At 43.5% G+C, this 12,995-nt stretch overlaps 1 pseudogene; it reads right to left on the bottom strand.

Annotated features, from left to right (window-relative positions):
• Window positions 1–2,519: 2,519 nt before the first annotated feature.
• Window positions 2,520–7,118, bottom strand: LOC102851949 (annotated as a pseudogene).
• Between the last annotated feature and the right edge of the window lie 5,877 nt (window positions 7,119–12,995).

Here is a 12,995-nt window from a genome sequence, read left to right as displayed (position 1 = left end):
CTTTTGGTAGTATTGCCATTTTCACAACATTGAGTCTTCCTATCCATGAGCAAGGGATATTCTTCCACTTTTCAAGATCTCTTTTTGTTTCTTAAAAACATCTACTTTTTAACCTCTAAGGGGTTTTATTTGTTTATTAATTTAATCAAACATTGAAGGTGAAAGACCCCAAATTAGGGATTTTCCCAGGTCAGGCTCGACCCCAAGCAACTCACACCAGATCCACTCGCTGCAATCACAAGAGGCTTTATTGGCGGAGCTCCAGGACGACTTGTATTTCACGCAGGAGACAGGGAAGTCTACCCCGAGCCCAAAAAGCAAGGGAATTTTATAGAGGGTCTAGGGGTTCTTTGGCATGGAGTTTGCTCATTGGCTCTTCAGAAAAGCAGAAGTTCAATTTTAGGTCAGCCACCTGCTACTGATGCTAGTTAAGATATGGTTTTTGCCATTAATTGCTTGTTCAGCTTGTGGTCAGTCCAGTAACTGCTTGTTCAGTTTGTGTTCAGCTAGTTCCTGGAACATAAACGTTTACACAAGATCAAAGGTACAGATTCTTACAATACTTGGGTGTGGGGACATTGTTTAAAAAAATTTTCCTTTCATTCCCCACTTCTTTTACTTCAAGGTTCTAATCATAGAACCAAGAATCTCTGGAGGCAGTATCATTATAGTCAGATTCTCTCATATTTTGATATTGTTGTCTTAGAACTATTAATTGAACAGTACTGATGTGATCTTTAACAAAGGTAACAAGCCTATTTATAATACAAGGCCCAACCAGTAACAATATAAACAAGAGTATTAAAGGACTTATAAGGGTAGATACAAGGGTAGTTAACCATGGGGATTTATAAAATAAGCTCTTGAACCATGTTTGCTGGGATTCTCAGTCTTGTTTTCTTTTGTCTAACCTTTCTTTTAGCTTCTGCATGGAGTCTTCTATTACTCCTGAATGGTCAATATAAAAGCAACATTCTTCTTTTAGGGCGGCACAGAGAAATAATAAATCTAGCCCCTTCTATTCTGTAAGGTTACCTCAGATAAGGAGGTCAGGGATTCTTTTAGCCGAGTAATTGATGACTCTAAAGCCCAAAGATCCTCGTCTATGGCTGTTTTTAACTCATGGTATTGTTGTTGCCCATAGACAAATGCTGAAGTCCCTGTACCTATTCCTGCAGCTATTCTTCCTACACCTAATAAGACTGCCAGGGTCATAGTAATAGGTTCTCTGCGCAAACGGTGCTCAGGTGCATGATCAAATTCATTAACAAATTCAGCATCAGGGTGATAGTATACTCGGGGCATCAGATAAATTAATACACAGTAATCAGAGTTAGAGTTAAAAACAGCTAACGAGACACACGGGGTTAATCCATTATTGCAGGCCCACCAATATCCGGTATTGGGAACTAAGTATCCTTTGGAGGGGGGCACTTGGGTAGTGGTATTACATAATGAGCGGAGATTGCTAGGAGGGTTCCCGATACAGGTTCCAGTTCCTGAAACTTCAGTTAGAGTTAACTTTGTCTCAGTATCCCAAGTGCAGTTATCATGTTCAGTGGAGTTTTGATATGTTTCTGCCACTGCGATACCTTCATAGTAAGGCGGGTTGGTGGCTAAACACAACCAATAAGAATCAGTAATTTGGGGGCTGGTATTATTTAGGGCACTAAAAGCTCCTTTAATTAGATTGAGGAGACGGTCTCTTGTAGAGGCGGGTCGTTTTTTTTAACTCCTTTGGTGGGGTGGGTGAAGTTAAGATGGGTTGGCTCTTGGGTGGGACAGGAGGCGATTTCTCAGCTGGGGAGAGCCCGCCAGCACAGGGTTAGGTCCTATTACTGTGCTCTGTAGAGGACGATCAAACAGCTTTATCATAAATGATAGCCCATTATCATAGTGTTCTTGGTAAAGTCTGATTCCCCACTAATATCCTGACTGCCATTGACGGGCTTTTTTGCCAGGATCTGTGAAAGAGATTTTTAGGGGGTGACACCAATTACTACATGCAGCTCTTGCTTGTTTAACGGAATTGGGATTTCTCAGGCTAACTCGAGAGTAGTTAGCTGTTACAGTTATGAAATCCCAAGAGGAAGAAGGTTTCCAGTAAGTATTCCCAGTTGTTTCACATTTCCAGCTTCGGCAATAGAAATCACTCTGACCCCCGCACATACGAGTTAGCCCTCGTGTATTCAGGTCGTGCCCCGGACAGACGTAGAAAGTGAACTATTTTAGGTTCCCTCTCTGTTTCTGATTTCCACAACCTGCTCGCCCTCCAAGGAGGGCAGAGGCCAGAAGGCCTTGAGCGTCATTGGGAGTGGGCCATGAGGGGGCAGTGGGTTTAAGGGTTGTTTCTACGTCCCAGTCTTCAGGAGCTCTATGGGCTAACTTACAGAGGTCAGGGTACAGATCTGGCCACCAGGTCCAAGGGGTAACGATTGCAGAGATAGACCATACAACTTGAGTTCCCTGCTTGAGATTGGACTACCCATGGGAGGTTGTGAGGGGCATGCGGGTTGCGGTTACTTGAGGGTGTCCCGATGAAGGTGCAACTGAAAAGGATTATCAGTCCTTTCCAGAGTCCACTGGTCATCTTCACTGGTCGGAGCTGGCTTGACATGGGAAGCATGGACCCAAGCTGCTACTCCGTCTACTTTAACATCTGTAGGGGTAGTCAGCAGCACTTGATATGGTCCTTTCCAGCGAGGCTCGAGATTGTTGGTCCGGTGCCGGCGGATTAGGACTTTATCTCCAACCTGAAAATTGTGCAGAAGGGGAGGCAATTTATCATTATAAATCTCTTGAAGCATTGGCCAGGTCACCTTTCGGCATGTTTCTAGAGCTTTTAAATGAGCCATTAATGATGCAGAATCAGTAAAACTGGCATCATTGTACTTCACATTTACACTAGTAAGAGGGGGTGGTCCTCTATACATGATTTCATAGGGGGTAAGTGAAAGGATTCCTGGGGTTTTCCGCGCATGGAACAGTGCGAAAGGAAGGAGAGCGATCTAATCTTTTACACCAGTCTCAATAGCTTTTTTAGTTAAGGTCTCTTTTAGAGTTCTATTCATCCTTTCTGCTTGACTTGAGCTCTGGGGTGTATAAGCACAATGCAATTTTCAATTCACCCCCAGTTGTTTGGCCAGTCCCTGACTCACCTGGGCAACAAAGGCTGGGCCATTGTCTGACCCAATTATCTTGGGTATCCCAAACTGTGGGAAAACTTCTTCCAGGATTTTTTTGGCTACCACGTTTGTAGTCTCCTGCTTGGTGGGGAATGCTTCGACCTATCCTGAAAAGGTATCTACAAATGCTAGCAGATACTTATAAATGGTGACTTTTACTTCAGTAAAATCCACCTCTCGGTATGCTCCAGGTCGGTCTCCTCTCAATCTCTTACCGGCTGTCTCAGCAGCGGTCTTGGCATTTGTTAAGGCACAGGCTTTACAGTTTTCTACAATTTCTTGAACGATTTTATTTAATTTTAATATTCGGAACTCAGAGGTTTTGATGAGGGCTTTTCATTTCTTTGCTCCTAAGTGGGTCAGATAGTGTATTTGTTTTACATACTCTTTACTTTCTTTCTGAGGAAGGACTTTTTTGTTCTCTTGGTCTATTATAGCTCCTTCTGAGTTCTTATTGGTCAATCCTAAGCGAAACAGTTCTTGTTCATCTTCTTCAGAGTACTGAAAACTAATATCGGACATTGGGGGCTACTAGAGTTCACAGATGTTAGTAGCTAATGTTCGGATTTTCTCTGCTGCTGACTTGGCGGCTTTGTCCGCCATCCGGTTCCCTTTAGCTACGACATCCTGACTTCGCTGGTGCCCTGAACAATGCATGATGGCTACTTTCTTTGGCAGGTGTATAGCATCTAACAGTTCTAGGATTTCTTTTTTGTTTTTTACTTCTTTCCCTGCTGAGGTAAGAAGGCCTGGCTGCCGGTAAATGGCCCCATGGATATGAGCTGTGGCGAAAGCATACTGACTATCTGTATAGATATTTATAGCCTTTCCTGCTGCTACTTTCAATGCCTGAGTGAGGGCTATTAACTTGGCTTTTTGTGCGGAGCTTCCTTCAGATAAGCTGTCGGACTAAATAACTCTCTTTCCATATACCACTGCCGCCCCGGCGACCCGCTTACTGTTCTTGATGAAGCTGCTGCTGTCAGTGAACCAGGTTGGACATGCAGGCCAAGGCTGGTCTCTTAGGTCTTTCCGGGTGCTGGTTTCTTCTGCTAGAATTTCATCGCAGCAATGGCAGGGTTCTGGGTCCCCTTCCACAGGCAGTAGGGTCACTGGGTTTAGGATGACTGGGGTTCCAAAGGTTACCCTGTCCTGATAGTGAGTCAGGCGGGCATTAGTCATCCATCGGTCAGGTGGTTATTGAATGATGCTCTCTAATGCATGAGGGGCTATGATAGTGATATGCTGCCCATGGTTAATTTGTCTGCATCTTTCACTAGGACCACGGCAGCTGCAATGGCCTTCAGGCAGACTGGCCAGCCACTGGCCACTGGATCTAGTTTCTTGGACAAAAAGGCCACTGGCCGTTTCCAAGGTCCTAAAGCTTGCAACAACACACCTTTAGCTACTCTGCCTCTTTCATCTATGTATAAGGTAAATGGCTTGGTCAGGTCTGGCAAGGCGAGGGCAGGAGCTGAAAGCAAGGCTTTCTTAATGTCCTCAAAGGCCATCTGATGTTCAGGATTCCAGGAGAATTGTTCCTGGTTTCTGGTTAGAGGATACAGGGGGGCTGCCAAGGAGGCGAACCTGGGTATCCACAGGCAACAAAACCCTGCTGTCTCTAGGAATTCCCTTACCTGCTTCGGTGAGGAGGGAGTCGGAATGTGCATCACAGTCTTTTTCCGGGCCTCTGTTAGCCACTTTTGGTCATCTCTCAGTACATACTCTAAGTAAGTTACTTCAGTTTTGCACAGCTGGGCCTTTTTGGCTGAGGCACGATAGCTTAAAGTCCCCAGCTCCATTAGAAGCTTCTTTGTACCTTCAATGCTTTCCTCTTTGGTTAGGGCGGCTAGGAGTAGGTCATCTACATACTGTAACAAAGTCGCCTGAGGGTTGCTGGTCCGGAACTCACTGAGGTCTCGGTGTAGGGCCCTATCAAAAAGGGTTGGTGAGTGCTTGAACCCTTGAGCCAATCGACTCCATGTTAATTGTCCAGTTATCCCGGCCTGAGGGTCTCTCTATTCAAAGGCAAAGATAGCTTGGCTAGCGGGATGCAACCTCAGACAGAAAAAAAGCATCTTTCAAGTCTAAGACAGAATACCATTTTCTTTCGGGTGGCAGCATGCTGAGGAGGGTGTAAGGGTTAGGAACTGTGGGGTGTATGTCCTGCACTCTCCAATTTACTTCTCTTAGATCCTGCACTGGCCGGTAGTCATTTGTCCCTGGCTTTTTCACAGGGAGGAGAGGAGTGTTCCAGGGGGATTGACATGGTACTAGGACCCCTTGTTTTATGAACCTGAGGGTGTGTGGTCGGATTCCTTCCTTGGCTTCTTTACTCATAGGGTATTGTCTAACTCTAATGGGGGAGGTGTCCGCTTTTAATTCTACTACTATTGGTGGAGCATTTTTAGCCATACTTAACCCCCCTGTTTCTGCCCAGGGTTCTGGGAATTCTTTTAACTAATCTACGAGGTCCGAATCTTTAGCCTCTGTCTCTGGTTCATGGAGCCTATATTCTTCTTCTAGTTGAACTACTAGGGGTAGAGTGCTGGGCTTGTTGCTTTGCCAGGTAACTTCAGGCCCCCTTGGAGTGAACTGAATTTGGGCTTTTGGTTTAGTTAGGAGATCTCTTCCTAAGAGTGGGGCTGGGCACTCCAGTATAACAAGAAAAGAGTGAGTCACTTGATTTTTTTTCCTAGATCTATAGTCCGTTCTGTGGTCCATGGGCAGAATTTTTGTCTAGTAGCCCCTAGCATCACTGACCTCTTTGTGCTAATCTTCCCCAGGGGCTGCTTCAGAACTGAATGTTGTGCCCCCATGTCTACTAGGAACTTAACAGGGGTTCCCCCCAGATATAGTTACCCTAGGCTTGGGGAGGGGATCCAAGCCCCATCTTCCCTAGTCCTCATCTAGGGTGAGAATTTTTGACAGCTTATTCTTTTTCTTGGGACACTCTTTAGCCCAGTGTGCTTTGTCTTTGCAGTATGCACACTGGTTTTTGTCCAACTGCAGTTTCTTTTCATATTGTTTCGATCCCTTAGTGCCCAGGTGCCCTGTCTGTCTAGACTCTGCTCTACCTCTTTTTTTTTTTCACTTACTACTGCAGCCAAGATTTTTGTCAAATTCCTCTCTTGACGGCGGTCTCGTCGGTCCTCCCATTCCTCTCTTTCTTTTCTCTCTCTGCCTTCTTCTCCTCTGTCTCCCTCTTGTGGTACACCTTCTCAGCTTCCTTCACTACATCTCTCAATGTAAAATCCTGTAACCCCTTTATGCGCTGTAATTTTTTCCTGATGTCTGGAGCAGACTGCCCAATGAAGGGTATAACTACTGCTGCTTTCTGTCCCTCTGACACGGGGTCAAAGGGAGTGTATCTCCTATAGGCATCCATTAGTCTTTCTAGGAACGGGGGGGGGGGTTCGGTAGGTCCTTGAAGGACTTCTCTTACTTTGGCCAAATTAGTGGGGTGTCGTGCAGCCCCTCTGAGACCCGCTATGAGAGCCTGGTGGTAGGCAGATAGTTGCTTTTTACTTTTAGCAGTGTTATAATCCCAGTTGGGGCGAACGAGAGGAAATCCTGCATCTATGGCCGCAGGAGTCTGGACTGGTTGTCCTGCAGCATCTTGGACATTTTTCTTGGCTTCCATCTGAATTCTCTCTCGCTCCGCAGTAGTGAAGAGGACCTGGAGAAGTTGTTGCCAATTATCCCAGGTAGGTTGGTGAGAGAACATGAGAGATTCAATTAGTCCAATAAGCCCTGTGGCGTTATCTGAAAAGGAAGGATGGTTAGTCTTCTAATTATAGAGGTCAGCAGAGGAAAAAGGCCAGTACTGGAGTGTTGGAGTTGTCCTGGCTCTGGGGGGCCCCTGTACGCTCGTAAGGGGAGAGCCACAGTGGAATCTGGGCTCTCTAGACCCCTCCACTGCGAGTCCCTCATGCTGGTCCCTGGGGGGCACTTGCACGGATGGGGGGACCGGGATCAGCCTGGCCCTGATATGGGGGAGGATTGTGGCACATCTCAGGCCATTCAGGTGGGTTATCAATCTCAAGATAAATTTTGGGTGGTGCCGATGGCACAGCTTCTGGGGCCAGAGGAACTCTGGACTCAAAAGTTCGGGTTTTTAGGGCTAATGCGTGCAGAGGGGTGGTATGTTTCTTCAAAACCCAAGGTTCTACCCATGGCGGTGGATTCTGCACTAAATCTTGCCACACAATGATGTATGGCTGTTGATCAGAATGTGCGTTTGGTCCTTCCTGGAAAACAAGATCTTTAACTGCCAAAATGATTGTTAGGTCAAATGCTCCCTCTGGTGGCCAACCGACTCCGAGTGGGCCACTCAGAGTAACAGAAAGTTTGCCAAGGTCCTTTTCTAACGTTAACAGAGAGATTATTAGCCCTGGTTCTTACTTCAGAAAAATGTCCTAAAGTCAAAGATAGAGGAGTCGTCACTGTCTGTCCCATATTAGTTGCCCACAGAACACAACAGACACTCACAAGAAACACAAGACACACAAGAAGCTCTCTTCATGACAACCAATTGAAAGCTGCTTCAGATGGGAGAGCCCTCCGGGCCCCTCCTCTCCGGTGGGACACTTTAAGTCCCTCAGACGGATCAGAGACTATTAAAGCCTCTGGATCCCTATTCCACCCAAAGGGACGTCTCCCCTGGGCTGTGACTTGTGGTTCTCAGGCACGTCTGCCCACCACAGTCGTCCGGCCCTGGCGGGCTCACGACAGCCACAAACTGAAAGCAAGCTAAAAGTAAACACAGGTTTGGTGGTGCCACACAGGCAAAGGAATTCTAGAGGATCCTCTTACCTCCAAGTGGCTGACTGGTGGGTTGCAGGGGTGGTTGCTCAATCCCGGACGAGCCCTCAAATGAAAGACCCCAAATTAGGGCTTTTTCCCAGGTCACGTGCGACCCCGAGCAACTCACACCAGATCCACTCGCTGCAATCACAAGAGGCTTTATTGGCAGAGCTCCGGGACGACTTGTATCTCAAGCAGGAGACAGGGAAGTCAACCCCGAGCCCAAAAAGCAAGGGATTTTTATAGAGGGTCTAGGGGTTCTTTGGCGTGGAATTTGCTCATTGACTCTTCAGAAAAGCAGAAGTTCAATTTTAGGTCAGCCACCTGCTGCTGATGCTAGTTAAGATATGGTTTTTGCCATTAATTGCTTGTTCAGCTTGTGGTCAGTCCAGTAACTGCTTGTTCAGTTTGTGGTCAGCTAGTTCCTGGAACATAAACGTTTATACAAGATCACAGGTATAGGTTCTTACAATACTTGGGTGTGGGGACATTGTTTAAAAAAATTTTCCTTTCAAAGGAAGTACTTTGACCTAATTATTTTATCTTCTAGAAATTGTATACTGTTTGTTCTATTAGAATAATGTTATTTTTAAAGTGTTTTTTTTCTTTCTACAAAGGATTTCTATTATTTTTTTGTTTGCATAAATGTGTACAAATGATACTGGTTTTTCATATACTCATTCATAGACATTTTGTTTTATAACATTAATTGCCATTAATGAATGTAATTTACTTATTACAATGTCTTACTATGTTTTGCTTTTCTTTCACCCAACTTTTTTATTAACTTTCACTTCTCTCTCCCTCTCTTTCTATCCTTTGTGTCCCTCCAAAATTGAGTCTGCATGTAAACAGATATATTACCTAGGTTTTTACAAAAATGGTCATAGACTATGATTGTCTGTTTCATGACTTATATCACTCAGCATAATTTACTCCAGATTCATTCATGTTGTGAAATATTTCACAAATTCTTGATTATTTTTTAAGTGATGGATAATATTTCATTGGATTAATATACCATAGGATCTTTTAGCTTTCCATCCATTGATAAACACTTGGGTTGTTTCCAGCTCTTTGTTGATGTAAATAATGCTGCAATAAACATGGGTTTGTGTATGTTAGTTTGTATTGTCACTCTTTTTTGTTGTTGTTTATTAACGTTTATATACATTATTTTTCATACTACATCTTTCCCATCTCTTCAGCCCCCCCATCCATCAAATTGTGCAACCTTATGATTACCCCTTCTCCCCGTACATCCTCAGCCATCTGCTCCCACCCTCCCCTGCCTTTGAGTCCTCATACTCCTTCTACAATAATGGTCTTATACAATATTTGTCCTTAAGGGTCTAAGTTTACTTAGCATAATGCTCTCCAGTCCCTCCAATGTTAGATAGAGAATGTAAAATCATTACTTCTGCTTGCTGCATAGGATTCCACAGTGTGAATGTTCCATAATGTCTCAATGCATTCCATTGTGGTTGAACATCTGGGATGTTTCCATGTTCTTGCTATGATGAATAATGCTGCTATGAATATTGGTATATAATTCTCTGTTTGTGCCTCAGTTTTCATTCTCTCAGAGTCTTATTTCTTTGGATATACTATATATACACTTAGTGGTAAGATTGCTGGATTAAATGGTATTTCTTTTCCCAACTGTTTAAGGAAGCATTGCTCCATTTTCCATTCCCTACCTTTAATGTATGTGTACAATGTTTGGTTGGTGGTTTTGGTTTTTGTTTATTTTTTTTTTTCCAGTTTTGTATTGTATTTATTTTTTAATTGAAATTTTAAGAAAAGTTTATACAGAACTTGGATTTCCATTTATTCATTTTTACACATTTTTCTCCTTGCCTACCACCATTTGCTTTTTCTCTTTGAAAAAAAAATTCTTTCAGGGTGTGAGGTTTTCAGTGACTTGGCAAGGCTTCCATTCACTTCTATGTCTATACAAGTTGAGCAGCTACCCCAGTTACACTCTTCAGAATGCTTGGACATTTTTATTATTTCTATACTGGCTGTTCTGATTATTAGTCTTTCTACTTTTAACAGTTTGAGATCTGTTTTCTTATGGGAGTCTCTATTTGTTTCATTAACTATTTTTCATGGTTTTGCCTTTACAAACTTAAATTTTAATCTCCCTTTCTCTCATTGCCATCCAGGAGGAACCAAAATATCTGTGACCTTCCAGTGGGTTTTTGGAGTGCCGGAGAGGAAAGTGCCTCTCTTGATCTTGAGGAGTTGCTGGTAGATTTGCATTGCCAGAGAGGTGCCACCTAAAGGTTAGCAGCACAACTCCCTGCTGATGTTGTTGTTGTTGTTGTTATGTGTCGTCGAGTTGCTTGCGACACACAGTGACCCTATGTGTAACAGCCCTAAACCCTGCTCTATCCTGCACCAATCGCATTGCCTCTGACACACCCATCCCAATTACCCCAGTCACTGAATCAATCCACCTCATAGAGGGGCTTCTCCTTCTGCGCCATCCCTCCACCCTACCAAGCATGATGTCCCTCTCCAAGGACCTCTCCCTCCTTACAACATGTCCAAGGTATGCCAGATGTAGCCTCAGAACCCTTGCCTCCAAGAAGCAGCCTGGTCTAACCCTCTCCAGGATGAATATGTTTGTTTTCTTGGCAGTCCAGGGTACATTCAATACTCTTCTCCAGAACCACAGCTCAAAGGCATCAATTCTCCTTCTATCCTTCCTAGTCATGTCCAACTCTCTGATGTATAACAAGTGATTGCAAAGACCATAGCCTGTATCAGATGCACCTTAGTCTCCAGAGTGACACCACTGCTCTTCACTACCCTGGAGAGGTCCCTAAGAGCAGACTTTCCCATTGCAATACTTTTTTTTTTTCATTATTTCCTGGCTACTGGTGCCAAGAGTGTTGACCATGGAGGCAGGCATACTAAGTTGTTAACAATCTCAATCTCTTCACTCTCCATCCTGCCAGTTAGTCCAGTGGTGAGAATCTTTGTCTTCTTAACATTGAGCTTCAATCCATACTTAAGGCTGCAGTCCTTAACCCTCTGTAGCAAGCATTTCAGGTCCTCCTCAGTTTCAGCAAGCGGGGTTGTGTCATCCGCATAACGCAGATTGTTAATAGATCTTCCACAAATCCTGACACCACACTTCTCCTTTTAGAGCCCAACCTCTCAGATAATCTGTTATGCATACAGGTTGAAAAGGTATGGCCCCACTGATAATGCCACTAATTGTTTAAATTGCAGTAGTTTTTATTTGGAAGCAGGAGTGGCATCCACTTTCTAAACATGCCTCTGGAAACTCTATGAACTTTGAGAAATGACAATTGTTATAGAAAGGCTTTAGGTCTTTTGTTCATAGGGTCACTGTGAGTCATGCTTGACTTGATGGTAATCAACAACAACAACAGTTTTTATTATCGCAGACTCTGTACCAAATACTTCCACATTAGTGCTAAATGACCAGATCTGGCAACAGCTAAACACACAGTGAACACCTTGCAGCCAGGAGTCTGTTACAGCTACTCTGAACTTGGAGAGCCTTGCTTATGTAAGCACTTATTTATGTTTCACACCATCAACCTACAAAGTAGATTCAAAATATAAGGATTCATATCAATTTTTCTTAAGGAATAAAATGTTATTTTCTGACATGTCTCCACCTAAAATCTAACTATTTAAGCTATATACTTTTTTGGAGAGAGTTGAGTGCAAATTATTAACTATTCGCCTGGCAAAGTTGATAAAGAAGAGATAAATTTGGTGTTGGTTTTCCTAAACTGGATTAACATCTACGTGCACACAACACCATTCAGATTGTGATTTTCTCTCAGCAAATTAAAATAATGACAGAGAGTAACAACTTCAGCTTATTTATGACATAAATGTAATAACTAACATGATTTTTAATGTGATCTTTTTTTCATGCTTCTCTGAGTATTTATTTAGAATCATAAGGAAGGTAAACAAAGTAAAATCACAAGGAAGTACAAAACAAAAACAAAGGATAATGGTGAAGTCTTACAGATAAGGCCAAGTTCCTCTTTATGCTAGTCTCAAGAGGGAGGGATTCATTTGACACAAACTAAGAACAATGTTGACTCCTAGGGAACACCCCAGTGCCACAAGGTGACCTTCAGCTTGTATTAAGCTTCCCTCATTTCCCGATACAGCATTTGGTCTATTATTAAATTTAATATTCGGCTTCCCTCATTTCCCCCTCTTTTGTTTAAATCATAATTTTGAGATCATCGTGCTCGCTTCGGCAGCACATATACTAAAATTGGAACGATACAGAGAAGATTAGTATGGCCCCTGCGCAAGGATGACACGCAAATTCGTGAAGCGTTCCATAATTTTGAGATCATCAAGATGAGCATAAATTCTCTTTTTCAGGATTCGTTCTTCCTTGTCTCTTAATCCTTTATATATAATCAAACAAATATAACCGAGAAAGCAAAATAAGTTCACAAAAATACTTCCAATAAAGCAGCATTCCCTGAGGATCAGCTTCCATTGTCATGTTGCCATAGTCCCCATCAAAACCAGTTCTGATTAATCTCCTTTGTCCATTCGTCCTTAGCCATTACCGGTCACTCCTCCCTGAGAGAGATTTCACCCTGATACATAAGGAAAATGGGGCGGCGGACTCTCTTAGCTACTTCCTGCTGAAAAGGGACACTATAGGTTTCAGGGTGAAGATCTTCTCTCACTACTCTGAAGGGCCCTTTGGCAATAGGAAACACGTATACTTTTGAGGAGATTGATTTTGGAATTTAGATGCACTGTTATCAATCGTGCTTAGGGATACACGTTCATATCCTTGAAGATCCATCATGAAACTGCTGCAGTATATGCCCAATAGCTGGTATTATCTGCCATTCTGCAGCTTCGTCCTCATCAAAATGTGGCCTCTTTTGACTCATCTCGGGGTTTCACGTTTCTGGAGGGCACCCACAGCAGTTCTGATCCTGTAGAGATATAAGCAAATCCTCGCCCCCACCTAAT

Source organism: Elephantulus edwardii, unplaced genomic scaffold (genome assembly GCF_000299155.1).
Source record: "Elephantulus edwardii isolate Elephantulus edwardi_28Jun2011 unplaced genomic scaffold, EleEdw1.0 scaffold00360, whole genome shotgun sequence".
In the NCBI taxonomy this organism is placed as follows: Eukaryota; Metazoa; Chordata; class Mammalia; order Macroscelidea; family Macroscelididae; genus Elephantulus; species Elephantulus edwardii.
The sequence above is the reverse complement of the archived record's forward strand: the minus strand, read 5'-3'. Positions and strand labels throughout refer to the sequence as shown.